The sequence below is a fragment of the Diadema antillarum genome, unplaced genomic scaffold (assembly GCF_040938485.1).
Source record: "Diadema antillarum isolate AM-2024a unplaced genomic scaffold, OU_Dant_1.0 seq00001026_RagTag, whole genome shotgun sequence".
NCBI classification, from domain to species: domain Eukaryota; kingdom Metazoa; phylum Echinodermata; class Echinoidea; order Diadematoida; family Diadematidae; genus Diadema; species Diadema antillarum.
The window spans coordinates 142,029-164,556 of NW_027271860.1; the positions used below are offsets into that span (position 1 = coordinate 142,029).

The 22,528-nt window shown below is 37.2% G+C and overlaps 1 long non-coding RNA gene across 2 annotated transcripts; it reads left to right on the forward strand.

The window, feature by feature from the left end:
• Nucleotides 1-13,282: 13,282 nt before the first annotated feature.
• On the forward strand, nt 13,283-19,554 carry LOC139742842 (uncharacterized). Of its 2 annotated transcripts, XR_011711726.1 has the most exons (3): nt 13,283-14,281; nt 17,371-17,460; nt 18,937-19,554. It is a non-coding gene; the product is annotated as an uncharacterized lncRNA (long non-coding RNA). The 2 variants fall into 2 exon arrangements; XR_011711727.1 differs by lacking the exon at nt 18,937-19,554 and having other exon boundaries at nt 17,371-18,019.
• The last annotated feature ends 2,974 nt before the right edge of the window (nt 19,555-22,528 follow it).

A 22,528-nucleotide genomic window follows, 5' to 3' on the forward strand; every position in this document is an offset into this window, starting at 1 on the left:
TACTAAATTCTGTATACACTAGATAACGAAGATACAGCAACAAATACATATGACCTTTGACCCACCTTTACACTCCCAAGATGGCATCTGAGCAAGAAGTGGTTATTTTGTGAAATGATTCTTGCGACATCGTCTATACGTGTGCAAAATATGGGAAAGATAGGACAGGTATTCACCAAGAAACAGGATGAAACAGTTATGACCTTTGACCCTAATTTACATACCCAAGATGTTGTCCGATCAAGTCGTTATAATTCTATGAAATAATGGACGTGACATGAACTAAACATCTGCTAAGTATGAGGGTGATAGGGGCTGTTTTTCTTGAGTTATTGCAAAGCTCGAAAGTTGCAGAAGGAAAGAAATATCTCAATACATCGAAGATAAGCTTTAATTTCAACCAAGTTTTTTAACATGATCCCGACATTGTATGAAGAAACGAAGGCACACATTCGATAGCGCACAGTCTCAGCTACAACATATTAAAACCTGGGAGAAATTCACTAAAGGGTGAGCTAGTGCTCGATAAAGACAATCATGTCAATTTTCACATATAAAAGAATTCCCTCCCATAGAGATAAAACGTCATAACGAAGATACAGAAAGAAGTACATATGACCTTTGACCCCACTTTGCACAGACATGATGGCATCTGAGCAAAAAGTAGTTATTTTGTGAAATGATTCTTGTAATATGGTCTTTGCGTGTGCAAAATATGGGAGAGACAGGACATGTATTCACTAAGATACAGGATGAAACATTTATGACCTTTGACCCTGATTTACATACCCAAGATGGTGTTTGATCAAGTAGTTGTTATTTTATGAAATAATGTACGTGACATGAACTAAACATGTGCAAAATATGGGGATGATAGGGGCTGCTTTTCTTGAGTTATTGCAAAGAAAGTTGCAGAAAGAAAGAAATATCTCAATACATCGAAGATAAGTTTGATTTCAACCAAGTTTTTGGACGTGATTTCGGCCTCGTATGAAAAAATGGAGGAACAATAGCAATAGCCCAAAGTCTCAGCTACAACATATTAAAATCTGGGAGAAATTCACCGAAGAATAAGTGAGCTAGTACTCGATAAAGACCGTCATGTCAATTTTCATTTCCAGAAAAATTCCCTCCCATAGAGATAACACGTAAACTGGTTAAATTTGACAAGGTTACATTATATCCATTTTCACGAGGTGAAGACATCATCCGATTAAAACTTTGATTGAACAAATCTTAGAGAGTATTAAATTGGCTACAACATACTAAAATCTGGAAGAAATTCACCCAAGGGTAAGTGAGCTAGTCGTCGATAAAGACAATCATGTCAATTTTCACATCTAGAAAAATTCCCCCATAGAGATAACACGTCATAACGAAGATACAGGAGGAAGTACATATGACCTTTGACCCCATTTTGCACAGACAAGATGGCCTCTGAGCCAAAAATGGTTATTTTGTGAAATGATCCTTGTAACATGGTCTTTACGTGTGCAAAATATGGGAAAGATAGGACATGTATTCACCAAGATACAGGATGAAACAGTTATGACCTTTGACCCTAATTTACATACCCAAGATGGTGTCTGATCAAGTAGTTGTTATTTTGTGAAATAATGTACGTGACATGAACTAAACATGTGCAAAATATGGTGGTGATAGGGGCTGTTTTTCTTGAGTTATTGCAAAGAAAGTTGCAGAAAGAAAGAAATATTTCAATACATCGAAGATAAGCTTTAATTTCAACCAAGTTTTTGGACGTGATGCCGACTCCTTATGAAAAAACGAAGGGCACACTCACGATAGCCCAAAGTCTCAGCTACAACATACTAAAATATGGGAGAAATTCACCGCAGCATAAGTGAGCTAGTGCTCGATAAAAATAGTCATGTCAGTTTTCATTTCCAGAAAAACTGCACTCCCATAGAGATAACACGTAAACTGGTCAAATTTGACAATGTTACTTTCAATCCCTTTTTACGAGATGATGCTGTCATCTAATCAAAATGTTGTTATTATATGACTGAAAGACCATTTAATAAGCTACAACATATTGAAATTTGGACGAAAATCAATTGAAGAATAAGTGAGATACGCTTGAGTGAACTTGAAATTTGATGACGTCATTTTGAAAATTTACTTTTTTTACTTTATTAAGAAATTTGATATCTTTCAATCATTTTTTCAGCATCGCCAACCCATGAAATGACATGTACAACTCATCAGCTTTTAGAATATGTAAAGAAAATGGGGGGTCACCGTCCATCCTGACGAGTAAAATCGGATTTAAAATTGGCGATTTTTTGGCATAGTTGCACTGTATATCGCCATTGACGCGCGCGCGGAATTTCAACTTTGATTGGCCCGTACGACGTCATATTGAGTCGGATCGACTTGAAACTTGGTAGAAATATTCCTTGACATTTCAGACATTCGATTCGTGCGATAAAATGGGAAATTTCCATTGCATATGAGCTGTGTGTGCGAATATGTGCGCGCGCGTACGCGTCCGTCCATTTTTTTCAATTTTTCAAAAAATGCTCCAAATGGTCTGAAACGTGTGCAAAAAAAATTTGAGCTCGATTTGAGCATACAAATATTTCAACGCGCACGTACGCGCGCGTTCTAGGATAAATATGAATTTTGACAATATGAGTAGAATCCGCTTGACTTAAAATATATGTGACGTAAATTTCATTGAAGAATTCTATTCTATTAATGAGATATGCATGAAAATATGTTTTCATATAATGACGTCATAGTGACGTCACGGTCGACTGATCACTATGATTTTATAAAATTTTTCGTCTTCGGGACATGATACATATATAGTATGAGTTTGAAATTGATACTGTGAGAACTTTCTGAGTACGTAGATACACAACTTTTGTCCAGAAATAAAGAAAGAAGAAGAAGAAGAACAAAGAATCCGTACAGATACAGAAGGTGATCCGAGAGGATACTCGGATCACCTAACTAGAGATTGTAATTTGTCATTACTGACAAATTAAGGTGATCCGATTTTTTTTTTCATCAATGATTCGAGTCCTGATCGCAATAGGCATGACCATACAGGTTTCGTCTGTTGCTAAAAACGTTGGCCGTGTGATGTTTGAATTCTCGTTTAGAAAAGGGAGTCATATCTGCCATCTTTGGTACCAAATTCCGTATACACTAGATAACGAAGATACAACAACAAATACATATGACCTTTGACCCACCTTTACACTCCCAAGATGGCATCTGAGGAAAAAGTGGTTATTTTGTGAAATGATTCTTGCGACATCGTCTATACGTGTGCAAAATATGGGAAAGATAGGACAGGAATTCGCCAAGATACAAGATGAAACATTTATGACCTTTGACCCTAATTTACATACCCAAGATGTTGTCCGATCAAGTAGTTGTTATTTTACGAAATAATGTACGTGACATGTACTAGGCATGTGCAAAATATGGGATTGATAGCCATTGTTGCTGTTCATCTATTGCACAGAAAGTAGTAGAAAGAAGAAAAATAAAGAAAAAATTATGTTATTTTATAGAAATTTGAAGGAGAAGCATCAAAAAATCAGAAAAAGATAAAGTAAGGAAAGGGAGATTAAGATTAACTAAAGAAAAAGAAGAAAAAAAGTGTTTAAAAAAATTTAAAAAAAAATATTGGCAGGAGTGAGCCTCGAACCAGGGACCTTAGGGTTACGAGTCGGATGCGCTACGCAATGACCTATTTCATTCTCCATAGGCCCTGTGTATTAAGCAAAATGACGCTGCATCGAAGCCTCGTGCCATTTTCAACCAAGTTTTTCGAATTGATGCCGACTTCGTATGAAAAAATGGAGGGCACACTTACGATAGCCCAAAGTCTCAGCTACAACATACTAAAATCTGGGAGAAATTTACCGAAGCATAAGTGAGCTAGTGCTCGAAAAAGAGAGTCATGTCAATTTTCACTGCCAGAAAAACTGCTCTCCCATAGAGATAACACGTAAACTGGTCAAATTTGACAATATTACTTTCAATCCATTTTTACGAGGTGATGCCGTCCTTCAATCAAAATGTTGTAATTATATTAATGAAAGATCATTTAATAAGCTACAACATACTGAAATCTGGGTGTAAATTGGCAAAGGATAAGTGAGATACGCTCGAGTGAACTTGAAATTTGATGACGTCATTTTGAAAATTTACTTTTTTTACTTTATTAAGAAATTTGATATCTTTTAATCATTTTGCCAGCATCGCCAACCCATGAAATAACATATCCAACTCATCAACTTTCAGAATATGTAAAGAAAATGGAAGGTTACCGTCCATCCTGACGAGTAAAATCGGATTTAAAATTGGCGTTTTTTTGGCATCGTTGCACTGTATATCGCCATTGACGCGCGCGCGGAATTTCAACTTTGACGGGCCCGTATGACGTCATATTGAGTTGGATTGACTTGATACTTGGTAGAAATATTCCTTGACATTTTAGGCATCTGATAAATTTAACAAAACGGGAAATTTCCATTGCATATGAGCTGTGTGTGCGAATATGTGCGCGCGCGTACGCGTCCGTCCAATTTTTTCAATTTTTCAAAAAATGCTCCAAATGGTCTGAAACGTGTGCAAAAAAAATTTGAGCTCGATTTGAGCATACAAATATTTCAACGCGCGCGTACGCGCACGTTTTAAGAGAAAATATCAATTTTGAGAATATGAGTAGAATGCGCATAATTTGAAATGTATGTGACGTAAATTTCATTGCAAAATTCTATTCCATTAATGAGATATGAATGAAAATGTGTTTTCATATAATGACGTCATAGTGACGTCACGATCGACCAATCACAATGATACAATAGATTTGTCGTCTTTGGGACATGATACATATATGGTATGAGTTTGAAGTTGATACTCTGGGTACTTTCTGAGTACGTAGATACACAACTTTTGTCCAGAAATAAAGAAAGAAGAAGAAGAAGAACTAGAGATTGTAATTTGTCATCACTGACAAATTAAGGTGATCCGATTTTTTTTTTATCAATGATTCGAGTCCTGATAAGTCTCAGCTACAACATATTAAAATTTGGGAGAAATTCACCGAAGGTTAAGTGAGCTAGGGCTCGATAAAGACAATCACGTCAATTTTCACATCTAGAAAAATTCTCTCCCATAGAGATAACACGTCATAGCGAAGATACAGAAAGATGTACATATGACCTTTGCCCCCACTTTGCACAGACAAGATGACATCTGAGCAAAAAGTGGTTATTTTGTGAAATGATCCTTGTAACATGGTTTTTGCGTGTGCAAAATATGGGAAAGATAGGACATGTATTCACCAAGATACAGGATGAAACATTTATGACCTTTGACCCTAATTTACATACCGAAGATGGTGTCTGCTCAAGTAGTTGTTATTTTATGAAATAATTAACGTGACATGAACTAAACGTGCGCCAAAGATGGGGGTGATAGGGCCTGTTTTTCTTGAGTTATTGCAGAGAAAGTTGCAGAAAGAAAGAAATATCTCAATACATCGAAAATAAGCTTGAATTTCAACCAAACGTTTTGACGTGATCCCGACATCGTATGAAGAAATGATGGGCACACTTACGATAGCGTAAAGTCTCAGCTACAACATATGAAAATCTGGGAGAAATTCACCGAAGGGTAAGTGAGCTAGTGCTCGAGAAAGATAGTCGTGTCAAACTTCATTTCCAGAAAAACTGCACTCCCATAGAGATAACACGTAAACTGGTCAAATTTGACAAGATTACATTCAATCCATTTTTACGAGGTGATGCTGTCATCCAATTAAATTTTTGTAAATTTATGTTTGAAAGAACATTAAATAAGCTACAACATACTGAAATTTGGGTGAAAATTGACAAAGTTTTAATGAGATACGCTTGAATAAACTTGAAATTTGATGACGTCATTTTGAAAATTTACTTTTTTTACTTTATTAAGAAATTTGATATCTTTTAATCATTTTGCCAGCATTGCCACCCCATTAAATGACATGTACAACTCATCAGCTTTCAAAATATGTAAAGAAAATGGGGGGTCATTGTCCATCCTGACGAGTAAAATAGGATTTAAAATTGGCGGTTTTTTTGCATTGTTGCACTGTATATCGCCATTGACGCGCGCGCGGAATTTCAACTTTGACGGGCCCGTGTGACGTCATATTGAGTCGGATTGACTTGAAACTTGGTAGAAATATTCCTTGACATTTCAGGCATCCGATAAGTGTGAAAAAACGGGAAATTTCTATTACGTATGAGCTGTGCGTGCGTATATGTGCGCGCGCGTACGCGCCCGTCCAATTTTTTCAATTTTTCAAAAAATGCTCCAATTGGTCTGAAACGTGTGCAAAAAATATTTGAGCTCGATTTGAGCATACAAATATTTCAACGCGCGCGTACGCGCACGTGTGAAGAGAAAATATGAATTTTGATTATATGAGTAGAATGCGCTTGACCTGAAATATATGTGACGTAAATTTCATTGAAAATTTTCATTCCATTAAAGAGATATGATTGAGAATGTGTTTTCATATAATGACGTCATAGTGACGTCACGGTCGACTAATCACTTTGATTTTATTAGAAGGATCGTCTTTGGGACATGATACATGTATGGTATAATTTTGACATTGATAGGAAGAGGACTTTCCGAGATTACCTCTACACAACTTTTGCGGAGAAAGAAGAAGAAAAAGAACAAAGAACTAGAACCGGAATTTGTCAACACTGACAAATTAGGTGATCCGATTTTTTTTTTAATCAATGATTCGAGTCCTGATAGTGTAAAGTCTCAGCTACAACATGTTAAAATCTGAGAGAAATTCACCGAAGCATAAGTAAGATAGTGCTCGATAAAGAGAGTCATGTCAATTTTCACATCTAAAAAATTCCCTCCCATAGAGATAACACGTCATAACGAAGATAGAAAAAGAAGTACATATTTGACCTTTGACCCCACTTTGCACAGACAAGATGGCATCTGAGCAAAATGTGGTTATTTTATGAAATGATCCCTGTAACATGGTCTTCACGTGTGCAAAATATGGGAAAGATAGGACATGTATTCACCAAGATACAAGATGAAACATTTATGACCTTTGACCCCAATTTACATACCCAATATGGTGTCTGATCAAGTAGTTGTTATCTTATGAAATAATGTACGTGACATGAACTAAACATGTGCAAAATATTATGCTGATAGAGCGTGTTTTTCTTGAGTTATTGCAAAGAAACTTGGAAAAAGAAAGGAATATCTCAATACATCGAAGATAAGCTTTAATTTCAACCAAGTTTTTGGACGTGATCCCGACATCAAATGAAAAAAAGAGGGCACATTACCAATAGCCCAAAGTCTCAGCTACAACATATTAAAATCTGGGAGAAATTCACCGAAGCATAAGGGAGCTAGTGCTCGATAAAGATAGTCATGTCAATTTTCATTTCCAGAAAAACTGCACTCCCATAGAGATAACACTTAAACTGGTCAAATTTGACAAGATTACATTTAATCCATTTTTACGAGGTGATGCCGTCATGCAATCAAAATGTTGTTATTGCATTAATGAAAGAGTATTTAATAAGCTACATCATACTGAAATCTGGGTGAAAATTGGCAAAGGATTAGTGCGATACGCTCGAGTGAACTTGAAACTTGATGACGTCATTTTGAAAATTTACTTTTTTTAATTTATTAAGAAATTTGATATCTTTTAATCATTTTTTCAGCATCGCCAACCCATGAAATGACATGAACAACTCATCAGCTTTCAGAATATAAAAAGAAAATGGAGGGTCACCGTCCATCCTGACGAGTAATATCGGAATTAAAATTGGTGGTTTTTTGGCATTGTTGCACTGTATATCGCCATTGACGCGCGCGCGGAATTTCAACTTTGACGGGCCCGTATGACGTCATATTGAGTCGGATTGACTTGAAACTTGGTAGAAGTATTACTTGACATTTCAGGCATCCGATAAACGTCAAAAAACGGGAAATTTCAGTTGCATATGAGCTGTGCGTGCGTATATGTGCGCGCGCGTACGCGTCCGTCCGATTTTTTCAATTTTTCAAAAAATGCTCCAAATGGTCTGAAACGTGTGCAAAAAAAATTTGAGCTCGATTGGAGCATACAAATATTTTAACGCGCGCGTACGCGCGCGTTTTAAGAGAAAATATGAATTTTGAGAATATGAGTAGAATGCGCATAACTTGAAATATATGTGACGTAAATTTCATTGAAAAATTCCATTCCATTGATGAGATATGTTTGAGAATGTGTTTTCATATAATGACGTCATAGTGACGTCACGGTCGACTGATCACTATGATTTTATTAGACCCGTCGTCTTTGGGACATGATACATATATGGTATAAGTTTGAAATTGATAGGAAGAACACTTTCTGAGCTAATCGATACACAAATTTTGTCCAGAAATAAAGAAAGAAGAAGAACTAGAACCGGAATTTGTCAACACTGACAAATTAGGTGATCCGATCTCTTCGAATATCAATGATTTGAGTCCTGATCCCAATAGGCATGACCATACCGGTTTCATTTGTGTCGAGGAGACATTGGCCATGTGATGTTTGGATTCTCATTTAGAAAAGGAAGTCAGACTTGCCATCTTTGGTACCGAATTCCGTATCCACTAACAAAGATACAGAATTAAGTATATTTGACATTTGACCCCACTTTGCACACCCAAGATGGCATCTGAGCAAAAAGTGGTTATTTAGTGAAGTGATTATTGTAACATGCCCTTTGCGTGTGCAAAATATGGGAAAGACAGGACATGTATTCACCAAGATACAGGATGAACAATTTGTGACCTTTGACCCTAATTTACCTACCCAAGATGGTGTCCGATCAAGTAGTTGTTATTTTATGAAATAATGTACGTGACATGAACTAAACATGTGCAAAATATGGGGGTGATAAAGGCTGTTTTTCTTGAGTTATTGCAAAGAAAGTTTCAGAAAAAAATATCACAAAACATCGAACATAAGCTTTAATTTCAACCAAGTTTTTGACATGATGCCGACGTTGTATGAAAAAACAAATTGCATAATACGATAGCCCAAACTCTCAGCTACAACATATTAAAATCTGGGAGAAATTCACTGAAGGATAAGTGAGCTAGTTCTCGATAAAGACAACCATGTCAATTTTCACATCTAGAAAAATTCCCTCCCATAGAGATAACACGTCATAACGAAGATAGACGAAAAAAGTACATATGACCTTTGACCCCACTTTGCACAGACAAGATGGCATCTGAGCAAAAAGTGGTTATTTTGTTAAATGATTCTTGTAACATGGTCTTTGCGTGTGCAAAATATGGGAAAGATAGGACATGTATTCACCAAGATACAAGATAAAACATTTATGACCTTTGACCCTAATTTACATACCCAAGATGGTGTCTGATCAAGTAGTTGTTATTTTATGAAATAATGTACGTGACATGAACTAAACATGTGCAAAATATTATGCTTATAGAGCTTGTTTTTCTCGAGTTATTGCAAAGAAAGATGCAAAAAGAAAGGAATATCTCAATACATCGAAGATAAGCTTTAATTTCAACCAAGTTTTTGGACGTGATCCCGACATCAAATGAAAAAATGGAGGGCACATTACCGATAGCCCAAAGTCTCAGCTACAACATATTAAAATCTGGGAGAAATTCACCGAAGCAAAAGGGAGCTAGTGCTCGATAAAGATAGTCATGTCAATTTTCATTTCCAGAAGAAACTGCACTCCCATAGAGATAACACGTAAACTGGTCAAATTTGACAAGATTACTTTCAATCCATTTTTACGAGGTGATGCCGTCATCCAATCAAAATGTTGTTATTACATTAATGAAAGAGTATTTAATAAGCTACATCATACTGAAATCTGGGTGAAAATTGGCAAAGGATTAGTGTGATACGCTCGAGTGAACTTGAAACTTGATGACGTCATATTGAAAATTTACTTTTTTTATTTTATTAAGAAATTTGATATCTTTTAATCATTTTTTCAGCATCGCCAACCCATGAAATGACATGTACAACTCATCAGCTTTCAGAATATGAAAAGAAAATGGGGGGTCACCGTCCATCCTGACGAGTAATATCGGATTTAAAATTGGCGGTTTTTTGGCATTGTTGCACTGTATATCGCCATTGACGCGCGCGCGGAATTTCAACTTTGACGGGCCCGTATGACGTCATATTGAGTCGGATTGACTTGAAACTTGGTAGAAATATTCCTTGACATTTCAGGCATCCGATAAACGTAAAAAAACAAGAAATTTCAGTTGCATATGAGCTGTGCATGCGTATATGTGCGCGCGCGTACGCGTCCGTCCGATTTTTTCAATTTTGCAAAAAATGCTCGAAATGGTCTGAAACGTGTGCAAAAAAAATTTGAGCTCGATTTGAGCATACAAATATTTCAACGCGCGCGTACGCGCGCGTTTTAAGAGAAAATGTGAATTTTGAGAATATGAGTAGAATGCGCATAACTTGAAATATATGTGACGTAAATTTCATTGAAAAATTCCATTCCATTGATGAGATATGATTGAGAATGTGTTTTCATATAATGACGTCATAGTGACGTCACGGTCGACTGATCACTATGATTTTATTAGACCCGTCGTCTTTGGGACATGATACATATATGGTATAAGTTTGAAATTGATAAGAAGAACACTTTCTGAGCTAATCGATACACAAATTTTGTCCAGAAATAAAGAAAGAAGAAGAAGAAGAACCACCAACAAAGAATCCGTACAGATACAGAAGGTGATCCGAGAGGATACTCGGATCACCTAATCAGTACAGATACAGAAGGTGATCCGAGAGGATACTCGGATCACCTAACAAAGAATCCGTACAGATACAGAAGGTGATCCGAGAGGATACTCGGATCACCTAACTAGAGATTGTAATTTGTCATCACTGACAAATTAAGGTGATCCGATTTTTTTTTTTATCAATGATTCGAGTCCTGATCGCAATAGGCATGACCATACAAGTTTCATCTGTGTTTAGAGACATTGGCCGTGTGATGTTTGCATTCTCATTTAGAAAAGGGAGTCATATCTGCCATCTTTGGTACCAAATTCTGTATACACTGAATAACGAAGATACAGCAATGAATACATATGACCTTTGACCCACCTTTGCACTCCCAAGATTGCATCTGATGAAATAGTGGTTATTTTGTGAAATGATTCTCGCGACATCGTCTATACGTGTGGAAAATATGGGAAAGATAGGACAGGTATTCACTAAGATACAAGATGAAACATTTATGACCTTTGACCCTAATTTACATACCCAAGATGTTGTCTGATCTAGTAGTTGTTATTTTATGAAATAATGTACGAGACATGAACTAAACATGTGCAAAATATGGGGGTGATAGGGCGTGTTTTTCTTGAGTTATTGCAAAGAGAGTTGCAGAAAGAAAGAAATATCTCAATACATAGAAGATAAGCTTTAATTTCAACCAATTTTTTATCGTAATCCGACATCGTATGAAAAAACAAATGAAATAAAACGATAGCGCAAAGTCTCAGCTACAACATATTAAAATCTGGGAGAAATTCACCGAAGGGTAAGTGAGCTAGTGCTCGATAAAGACAATCATGTCAATTTTCACATTAAAGAAAATTCCCTCCCATAGAGATAACACGTCATAACGAAGATACAAAAAGAAGTACATATGACCTTTGACCTCAATTTGCAACGACAAGATGGCATCTGAGTAAAAAGTGGTTATTTTGTGAAATAATTCTTGTAACATGGTCTTTGCGTGTGCAAAATATGGGAAAGAAAGGACATGTATTCACTAAGATACAGGGTGAAACACTTATGACCTTTGACCCTACTTTACATACCCAAGATGGTGTCCGATCAAGTAGTTGTTATTTTATGAAATAATGTACGTGACATGAACTAAACATGTGCAAAATATGGAAGTGATAGAGGCCGTTTTTCTTGAGTTATTGCAAAGAAAGTTGCAGAAAGAAAGAAATATCTCAAAACATCGAAGATAAGCCTGAATTTCAACCCAATTTTTTGACGTGATTCCGACATCGTATGAAAAAACAAAGGGCACACTTACGGTAGCGTAAAGTCTCAGCTACAACATATTAAAATCTGGGAGAAATTTACCGAAGCTTAAGTGAGCTAGTGCTCGATAAAGATAGTCATGTCAATTTTCATTTCCAGAAAAACTGCACTCCCATAGAGATAACACGTAAACTGGTCAAATTTGACAAGATTACTTTTAATCCATTTTTACGAGGTGATACCGTTATCCAATCAAAATATTGTAATTTTATGTTTGAAAGAACATTAAATAAGCTACATCATACTGAAATCTGGGTGAAAATTGACAAAGGACTAGTGACATACGCTCGAATGAACTTGAAATTTAATGACGTCATTTTGAAAATTTACTTTTTTTACTTTATTAAGAAATTTGATATCTTTTCATCATTTTTTCAGCATCGCCAACCCATGAAATGATATGTACAACTCATCAGCTTTCAGAATATAAAAAGAAAATGGAGGGTCACCGTCCATCCTGACGAGTAATATCGGATTTAAAATTGGCGGTTTTTTGGCATTGTTGCACTGTATTTCGCCATTGACGCGCGCGCGGAATTTCAACTTTGACGGGCCCGTATGACGTCATATTGAGTCGGATTGACTTGAAACTTGGTAGAAATATTCGTTGACATTTCAGGCATCCGATAAGTGTAAAAAAACGGGAAATTTCTATTGCATATGAGCTGTGCGTGCGTATATGTGCGCGCGCGTACGCGTCCGTCCAATTTTTTTAATTTTTCAAAAAATGCTCCAAATGGTCTGAAACGTATGCAAAAAAAATTTGAGCTCGATTTGAGCATACAAATATTTCAACGCGCGCGTACGCGCGCGTTCTAAGATAAATATGAATTTTGAAAATATGAGTAGAATCCGCTTGACTTAAAATATATGTGACGTAAATTTCATTGAAGAATTCTATTCTATTAATGAGATATGCATGAAAATGTGTTTTCATATAATGACGTCATAGTGACGTCACGGTCGACTGATCACTATGATTTTATAAAATTTTTCGTCTTTGGGACATGATACATATATGGTATGAGTTTGAAATTGATACTGTGAGAACTTTCTGAGTACGTAGATACACAACTTTTGTCCAGAAATAAAGAAAGAAGAAGAAGAAGAACTAGACTTAGAATTTGTCAACACTGACAAATTAGGTGATCCGATTTATTCGGAAATAAATGTTGTGACTACTGACCCTAATTTACCGAGAAAAGACATTGTCTGATGAATCACTTACTTTATGAGAAATATATGTGCTTGACATGTACTAAAATTTCCAGAAAAAATGTACTCCCATAGAGATAATACCTCATTTGCACAACCAAAATGGCGTCAGACCAAATCGTCGTTATTTTATGAGATGATACATCTATCGAGGTCCATGTGTGTGTGGAAAATATTTACATTTGACCTTTGATTCCACTTTACACAGCCAAGATGGCATCTGAGCAAAAAGTTATTTTATGAAATGATTCTTGCAACATGTTCCTTACGTGTGCAAAATGTGGGAAAGATAGGACGTGCATTTATCAAGATACACGATTAGACATTTTTGACCTTTGACCATAATTTACCTACCCAAGATGGTGTCTGATCAAGTAGTTGTTATTTCATGGAATTATGTTCGTGACATGAACTAAACATGTGGAGAATGTGTGGTTGATAGCCATTGTTGTTGTTGATTTATTGCACAGAAAGTGGAAGAAAGAAAGAAAAATAAAGAGCCCTCGGAATAACGAACTTTCGGATATCGAGCTGATCGTAAATTTGAACTGTAGTTAATGGTTAGGAAATACACTCGGCTTGCCATAGTTTGAGCGTTTGTGCGTGACAACGTCTTCAGCCCACAGAACTCCTTGTAAGACTGATGTTCTGTGCTTCCGCCTATGTACCTACCAAACTGCGTGCGCTCTATACACGTACACACATGTTCTCCGATCCCTATACCGTGTACGTGTATACAGTACGCGTGTTTACAGTGGTACGATGTGCTACAGTACTTTGTATGCAATCACGACGTACGTAAAGCTATGGTGTGATGGTAACTGTAAACTTTCTACGACTACTCTACGTCTAATTTCTTCCTAGCCTAAGACACGACCTTTGTTTGACACTGAGTTTTCAGCTCGAGTACCATACCAGGTAGGTGCACAGGCATGTCTAAACACAGACTGTCCCCCTTACTCGATTCTTGGTATCTGGCCCCACCGTATGCACCACATGCAGGCCCCCGCAGCTATTAAAGTAAAATCAAGGGAGATACCTCCCTGAATGTACGTTGTAGTGCGTATGAGGCTGTTGGTCGCAAGCAAGGTTTCTAACGTAGTTACGTAGAATTTAATGTTAGACCATGTTACCTGAATCTATGGGCAAGGTGAGATTTGTAAGAAGCCTAAGTTCCATTCAATTCCAAAGAGATAGTGATTTAGGGGTAGTAGTAGAACTAGACAGAAAGATCCGTCTGTCCGGAGGACTCTTTTATATTTTGCCATTAACGCTGTCCCCCGTAGACAGACGGAAGGTTGCAGTACCCATTGCTGTGTGGATGTTCTTAACCACTGTCTCTATGGAAAATTGGGTGAGGTACCTCACCCTTCTCGATTGCGTCTAATTCACGGCCCTAGGTCGGCAAATTTAAGCTTGTATGGTGAATTTATTTTTTTATGAATAGGTTACACTCACCAGATTAATGAATAATCCAACATTTTAGGAGAATTTTCAACGTAAAACACAGCCTGTCGCGTCGTCACATTCAAACTGCAGAAACATACACTATGAATCTATTAGCCAATCACATGCGAGGTAGTTTCTACGTGTTTGTTTTACTAAAACACGTACCTCGCATGTGATTGGCTTAGCAATTGTTACAGATTCAAAATGGCGACTTACTGCTCGCGAACGGCGATGTTGCGATATCGATAAAATTTCTGCATTATAACCGAGGTTATGTGAGTATTTCGATTGCACAATGTGAGAAATTTATCCCAAATATTGCTGCATAATGTGTCATGTCATGTCATACTTGTTTGAATGTAAAAAAGCTGTCTGAAATTTGGTTTATCGTAACGTTTGATCTGTGCGCGACTGCTCCACACAGGAGCCGCAATCATTGACTTCGGTCTGTATACGGAGGGGATCCGTGAAGCCAGACGCAGTCTCCGCGGAACATTCCCCGACGGACAGATACAGACCGATCTTTCGGTCAATAGTAGAACGTACGTCAGTAGGTCCATGGGCGAAATACGGACGCCATTTCTTAGCTAACAGATCGATAGAGGGCGTATTTATGTGGTGTAATAGCAGTGATTTCTGTGCATGATATGAATACAGAGCTACCAAGTCTCACGCATTGTGAGTGAGACTCAAGCATTTAGGGGTCGTCTCACGATCTCACGCATGGCACCCATTTTTCTCACGTATGGGGCAAAGTCTGGAATTAGGGCCCATAATAAGGAGCATGGTTCAAAGGATTAAAGTGATAGTTACAATTGAAGGTAGACATAAGGTCTAGGCCTATATTTTCCTTTTGTCTTTCAAAATAAGTAAAAGAAAAGATGGTCGCTTTATTATGCACCTGATCGTGCCATTAAGACTAGAACGGTCTAAGAGCTAAAAATTGAACTTGGCATCCCTGTGAATAGATGCTCTGTACATAGATGCACTGCACACACTCCATTATGGTGGAGGGAAATTTATCTTGTACACTGCCACTTGACAAGGGATGCCAAGTTCAAACAATTTTTATGAGTGAGATTTTCATAACTTGGTATCTCGGCGTGCGAATGTGCGCGCGAGTGAGGGTGTGGGAGGGTTTTTCCTTCCTGTGGCCTCCCACGGTAGGGAGCTTTTTCAATTTTTTGCTCTTAATGGTGCGGTCAGGTGCACACTTCAGTGATTATTTTTTTTCTTATTTTGACAGACAAAAGGGAAATATACCCTCAATTGCAACTATCACTTAAATCTTTTGAGCTATGCTCATTATTATAGGTCCAAGTTGCAGACTTCGCCCTATGCGTGAGAAAAATGGGTGTCATGCATGAGATTGTGAGATGGCCCCTAAATTCTAGAGTCTCGCGCAGCATGCGTGAGACTTGGTAGCTCTGCTTGACAGAGGTAGGCACGTAAGCAGAAACCTAGAACAGAGTGAGCGTGACGTGATCAACCTAATATGATGAGCTCAGTCATAGACTCTTTCATGGACTCCTTAGGGTTAGAGGATGACGTGGCGCAGATAATCAGAATGATTTAAAAGTGGTAATAAAATACGAAAAACAACATTTCTCCCTTTCATTTTTCCTTTTTTTTAGGGGGCATACAGGGGAAGAGACTACATTGTACTTAGGTACGAGTTCTTAATTGTCAGAAATGTATCTTTATTGGAATTGGGATAATTACCGTACCTAAGATTCTTTAGGAAATTTGCAAACTCCGTTCCAGTCTTGAACTTCCCCTTTAATGGATAATTAGGGCAGTTTCAGGGTGGTACACAATTTCTTGGTTTTTTTTTTTTTTTTTTTTTGGGGGGGGGGGGGGGGGGGGGGCAATTGCCTGATTAGGCTAGGTAATTTTGATACTTGCAAAACACTTGCCCGAAAATAGATATCATTTGCCCGAATTTTCTTACTGTAAAACAAATTTTTGCGTGCACTTTAATTTCGCGAGCGCCAAGAATCGCGAAATTAAAATGCACGCGAAAGTCCTTGTTTACACTACATGCATTGAACGCCAGTGGCACTTCGCGAAAATTTCATGCCACGAAAAAGGCTGTCGGTTCCAATTCGCGAAAAATTCGTGCCGCCAATATATCATGTTTTACAGTATTTAAATATTATTAATAATTATGAAACAAGGTTTTATTCTTTTCTGTTTCTGTCCTAATATCCTTCAAAATGTTTGACATTATTTAAAGAGTTTTGGACTAGTATTTTTGTTAGGTATCCTATCAAAACTGCACAAATTTTCAGGTAATTTTTCATTGTTTCATGCGAATATTGTCAAGTCAGAAAGGCATGAGTTGCAATACTGTTACTTCATGTGTTTCAGTAGCAAACATTGTAGAAGTTTGGGCCATTCATCATGCGATACATTAGAGACAGTCTGTCAAAACCAAATATGCTGGAATGTTAATTATTTATGATTGTTATGATATTCAAAGATTACTTATGTTTGCATGTTATATTAGAAAAGATATATATTTTATTGCATAATAACATTTTTGTTTTTTGTTTCAGAATTCCTAATCATCATTTGGATCTGTGGAGGATTTGGTTTTTCTTTTTGTGGACGGAGCAAAGTGGTCATTTTCCTGGTATAGTGTTTGGGTAATTCACTTTAGCGGGCTAAATTACTGTGCAATGCCAATTATCTTTAACACTTCAGGTACAAATGTTGTTTTTTGGAAAGAGTTGGGATTTGGTAGTCTGCTGTGGAGATAGCAGTATTTTTTTTTTTAGATGATGATCTGATTTTGATGTGAAATGCTTTTTCCTTAGACCCCAGATTGTGTATACTTGGGACTCATCTTCAAGAGGCTAATGTATGAAGGACACAAGTGCAGTTTTGGACTGGGGTACATGTGTTAAAAGACTGAATAAAGCACACAGTGACATCATATTAGGGGTACAGATTTCGATCTGTGTGCAGCAGTTGGATGTTATTTCATCAGTCATCATCCTAGTGCCAAACTGCAGTAAGGTCTACATGGTAGCTTTAAAATACAGGCAATATGTGACGTAACACTGCGCAATATGTAGTATTCCTGTGAAGGAATATGTCTGCCATTGGTGTTTATGATAACTGGCATTGCACTATAGTATATCCCACTAAAGTAAATACTTGCGTATTGTTGGTAGTGACTAAAGGTTATGCAGGATGTACAATTATTCACTTTAGGAGAATAAGTTATTGCAGTTTTTTTTTTTTGGACAAGAATCAGGCTTGTGTAGTCTATTGTGAGGATACCAGTATCTTCAATAGACTAATAGTGCAGTTTTACCTTGGGTTCATGAGAGATGGAACAGAGCACTGAATGACTTCATTTGAGTTGTACGTGATTGCCTATTGTAGGTTTTTGTCGAGCCCATTGGAGGTGAGGGGCGGGACTAAGGGATTGTGTGCAGTGTCTGTCCCTCCTTTATCCGCTCGTCTGTCGTCTGTCTGTAACGCTACAAAAACTGGAATATCTGTACTGAGGGCTTCAATTTTAATCAAATTTGGAGGGTACTGTGGTTATGCAAAGTTACACATTTTACCAAACAGCATGGTCACCTTAAGATCAAAGGTCACAGGCAGGGGTCAGTGAACTTTAAGGGCGGAAGTCAAGTTTTTTTATGGCGTGTTTCGATGATGGCTCATAACTTTTGATGGATATGTCTGTTTGCAACCAATCTTAGGTAGTAAATGTTTCCTTGGGAGATGAAGGTAACCACAAGGTCGGAGGTCACAGGCAGGGGTCAATGAACTCTTAGGAGCCAAAAAGTTGTTTAGGGTGCATTTTGATAATTTCTCATAACTTCTGACGGGCATGTCTGTTTGGATCCAAATTTAGGTGGTATATTGTCAAGTCAGAAAGGCATGAGTTGCAATACTATTACTTCATGTGTTTCAGTAGCAAACAGTGTAGAAGTTTGGGCCATTCAACATGCGATACATTAGAGACAGTCTATGTCAAAACCAAGAATACTGGAATGTTAATTATTCATGATTGTTATGATATTCAAACGTTACTTATGTTTGCATGTTATATTAGAAAAGATATATATTTTATTGAATAATAGCATTTTTGTTTTTTGTTTCAGAATTCCTCATCATCATTTGGATCTGTGGAGGATTCGGGTTTTTTTTTTTTTGTGGACAGAGCAAAGTGGTATAGTGTTTGGGTAATTCACTTTAGCGGGCTAAATTATTGTGCATTGCCGATTACCCTTAACACTTTAGGTACAAATGTTATTTTTTGGCAGGAGTTGGAATTGAGCAGTCTACTGTGGAGATAGCAGTATTTCTTTTATGAAAATGAACTGATATTGATATAAAATGCTTTTTCCTTAGACGCCAGACTGAGTATACTTGGGACTCATCTTTAGCAGGCTAATGTACCAAGGACACATGTGCAGTTTTGCACTGGGGTGTTAAAAGACTGAATAAACCACACAGGGGTGCAGATTGTGATCTGTGTGCAGCAGTTGGATGTTATTTCATCAGTCATCATCCTAGTGCCAAACTGCAGTAAGGTCTACATGGTAGCTTTAAAATACAGGCAATATGTGACGTAACACTGCGCAATATGTAGTATTCCTGTGAAGGAATATGTCTGCCATTGGTGTTTATGATAACTGGCATTGCACTATAGTATATCCCACTAAAGTAAATACTTGCGTATTGTTGGTAGTGACTAAAGGTTATGCAGGATGTACAATTATTCACTTTAGGAGAATAAGTTATTGCAGTTTTTTTTTTTTGGACAAGAATCAGGCTTGTGTAGTCTATTGTGAGGATACCAGTATCTTCAATAGACTAATAGTGCAGTTTTACCTTGGGTTCATGAGAGATGGAACAGGGCACTGAACGACTTCATTTGAGTTGTACGTGATTGCCTATTGTAGGTTTTTGTTGAGCCCATTGGAGGTGAGGGGCGGGACTAAGGGATTGTGTGCAGCGTCCGACCGTCCATTGTCGGCTTGTCTGTCGTCTGTCTGTAACGCTACAAAAACTGGAATATCTGTACTGAGGGGTTCAATTTTAATGAAATTTGGAGGGTAGAGTGGTTATGGAAAGTTACACATTTTACTAAACAGCAAGGTCACCTTAAGGTCAAAGGTCACAGGCAGGGGTCAATGAACTTTAAGGGCTGAAGACAAGTGTTTGATGGCGTGTTTCGATAATGGCTCATGACTTTTGATGGACATGTCTGTTTGCAACCAAACTTAGGTGGTAAATGTTTCCTTGGGAGATGAAGGTCACCACAAGGTTGAAGGTCACAGGCAGGGGTCAATGATCTTTTAGGGGCCAAAGTCATGTTTTTTAGGGTGCATTTTGGTAATTTCTCACAGCTCTTGACGGACATGTCTGTTTGGAACGAATCTTATTTGGTAGATATCTCTTGGAGAGTTGAAGGTCATTACAAGGTTAAAGGTCACAGACATGGGTTACCAAACTTTGAGAGTTAGAATTTTTTCTATTCTGTGCAAACGGACAAGAGACATTTTGGCAATTGTCTTGTTTATAAAGGAAATGTTTCCTTCTTCAAGTTGTTTACGAGGGTTTTAATGTACTCTAAGGACACAAGTGCAAGTTTTGCAGTGGGTGATGACAAATGGAATATAGCACACATTGACATCACTTAAGTGGTGTACACTGTGTTGTGTGTAGGCCCTACACCAGTTGTGCTTGTTTTCATCAATTTTTTATAGCCTACTGCCAAACTACACTACTGTTGTATGGTTGATTCAAATTACTGGCAATGTGTACTGACTTGAGATTACAAAATCCCTTGTTTATAGGGTTAGTATTGCTGTAAAGGAATAGGGAAGACTGGGGTCAAGTGGGACAAAGGGTGAAGTGGGAGACTTGTGTAGCTCTAAAACCATTTGGCTAATTAAAAATTATGTCATATTAATTAGTAAAAAGGTGTGTGTAAGCACAATTCAGAAATATGCCAAGAGTTTGTTCACATTCCTGCTGATATGAGTAGTACAATCCAAATGTATCAGCACACTGCTTCCTAGTTTGCTGTGTGTCACTTTGGATTGTTCAGATCCGTGAAGACTACTGTAGCACTCACAATAGATGCATTGTAAGATGGAATATACTTGCCTTTGCCATTATACCAATACCTTTTCCATTGAGACCAATTACCTTTGCCATTGATACGAATTACCTTTGCCATTGAATTGATACCAGTAACCTCTGCCATTAAATTGATACCAATTACCTTTGTCGTTGATACCAATACCTTTGCCATTGGTACCAAAAACTTTGATTGAATTGTTAAGATTGTGACAAAAGGACCTTATTTTTACTTTATCATTTTGCATAAAAAAGTACTTTGACTTTGTCATGAAATTGGCACTTTGTTTAAGGCCTGTCCTTAGTATTCATAAATTCCATCAAGGTAGCATGTCACCATTCCAGTCTATTCATATATTATTTGAATGTTTATATCTTAAACAACTGTGAGGGGGATGAAAAACAAAAATGTGTTTACGGGGTTAGATTTTGCAATTTTATATAACAAATAATTTTTGCTGGCATTTCCAACAAAAATAATGAAAGCTTCTCTTTGCCATAAAATCAGTTCGCTTGCATGGAATGCGTTGAAAATTACAGAATATAGTCTTCATGTAACTTATGATATTCAGTTGGTAAATTTGTAAATAAGTGCATTGATGTCTTTAAAATATTTTTAAAATACCGTTGAGAGAGGGCGCTAGGGTCTGGAAGACAAACTGTTTCAGTACCTCTCAATTATTTATTTCTGCATGAATCATGTTCTAATGTGGTACGGTTCCATGACATTTGCTCTCGCAACAGTAGCTCCGGTCTACTTTTGCCATGATAACCCTAAACCTAACGCTAACTGTAATGCTAACCCTAATCCTAAACTTTGCATTGTTCTGAACAAAAAATGAAATCATGTCCTTGACCTTACCCTTTAATGTTTCGAGATATGTAGACTGGAGCAAATGTCGTGTCACCCTTGGTACATTGGTATACATGATCATGGTCATTATATCAAGTGTGCTGATGAGGATGAGGAAAAATAGTCATGTTGAGGTCATGTGTTCCCAATTATTTGTTTATTGCTATGTCAATTTTGTTCACAATTGATGAGAGTGATGAAGTCCACATTTAGTGTCCTGCCAGTCAGAAGTCAAATTTATCTATTTTTTTATTTTTGCATCAGATATATGTCAAAACTTTATGCATCTTTTGGTAATACTACATGTATATTGATGAGGAATATATTGTCAAAGGAGATCTAGAAGACAAAACATTATATTGGAAGACAGCAAGTGTTATTGCGTAAGAAAGTCTCGGAAAATTATGCTTCCCTCAGGTCACAAAAGGAAGTAACTTCGAAAGCTAACTTTGAGTGAATGAAGAAAATGATATTAGTTTTTCCGCTCTAATATAATGGCTACCCCTCCCGGTTATATTATAAAAAAAAAAAAAGAAATGAAGAGCAGATATCATCAGTTTGATTTTGCCACCATAATTTCGTTACCCATAGTGACCTCTTAGTAATAGTGCAGTCAAACTTGAAAATTTCAGAGTTTTAGATCGTAGGGCAGCATAATTTTCCCCTGACTTTGGGAGGCAGGATCAGAAACCACAATATAATTTCAACAAAGCTTATGTTCTTTTTGTTTTCTTTCTTTACAGGTCTGTGAA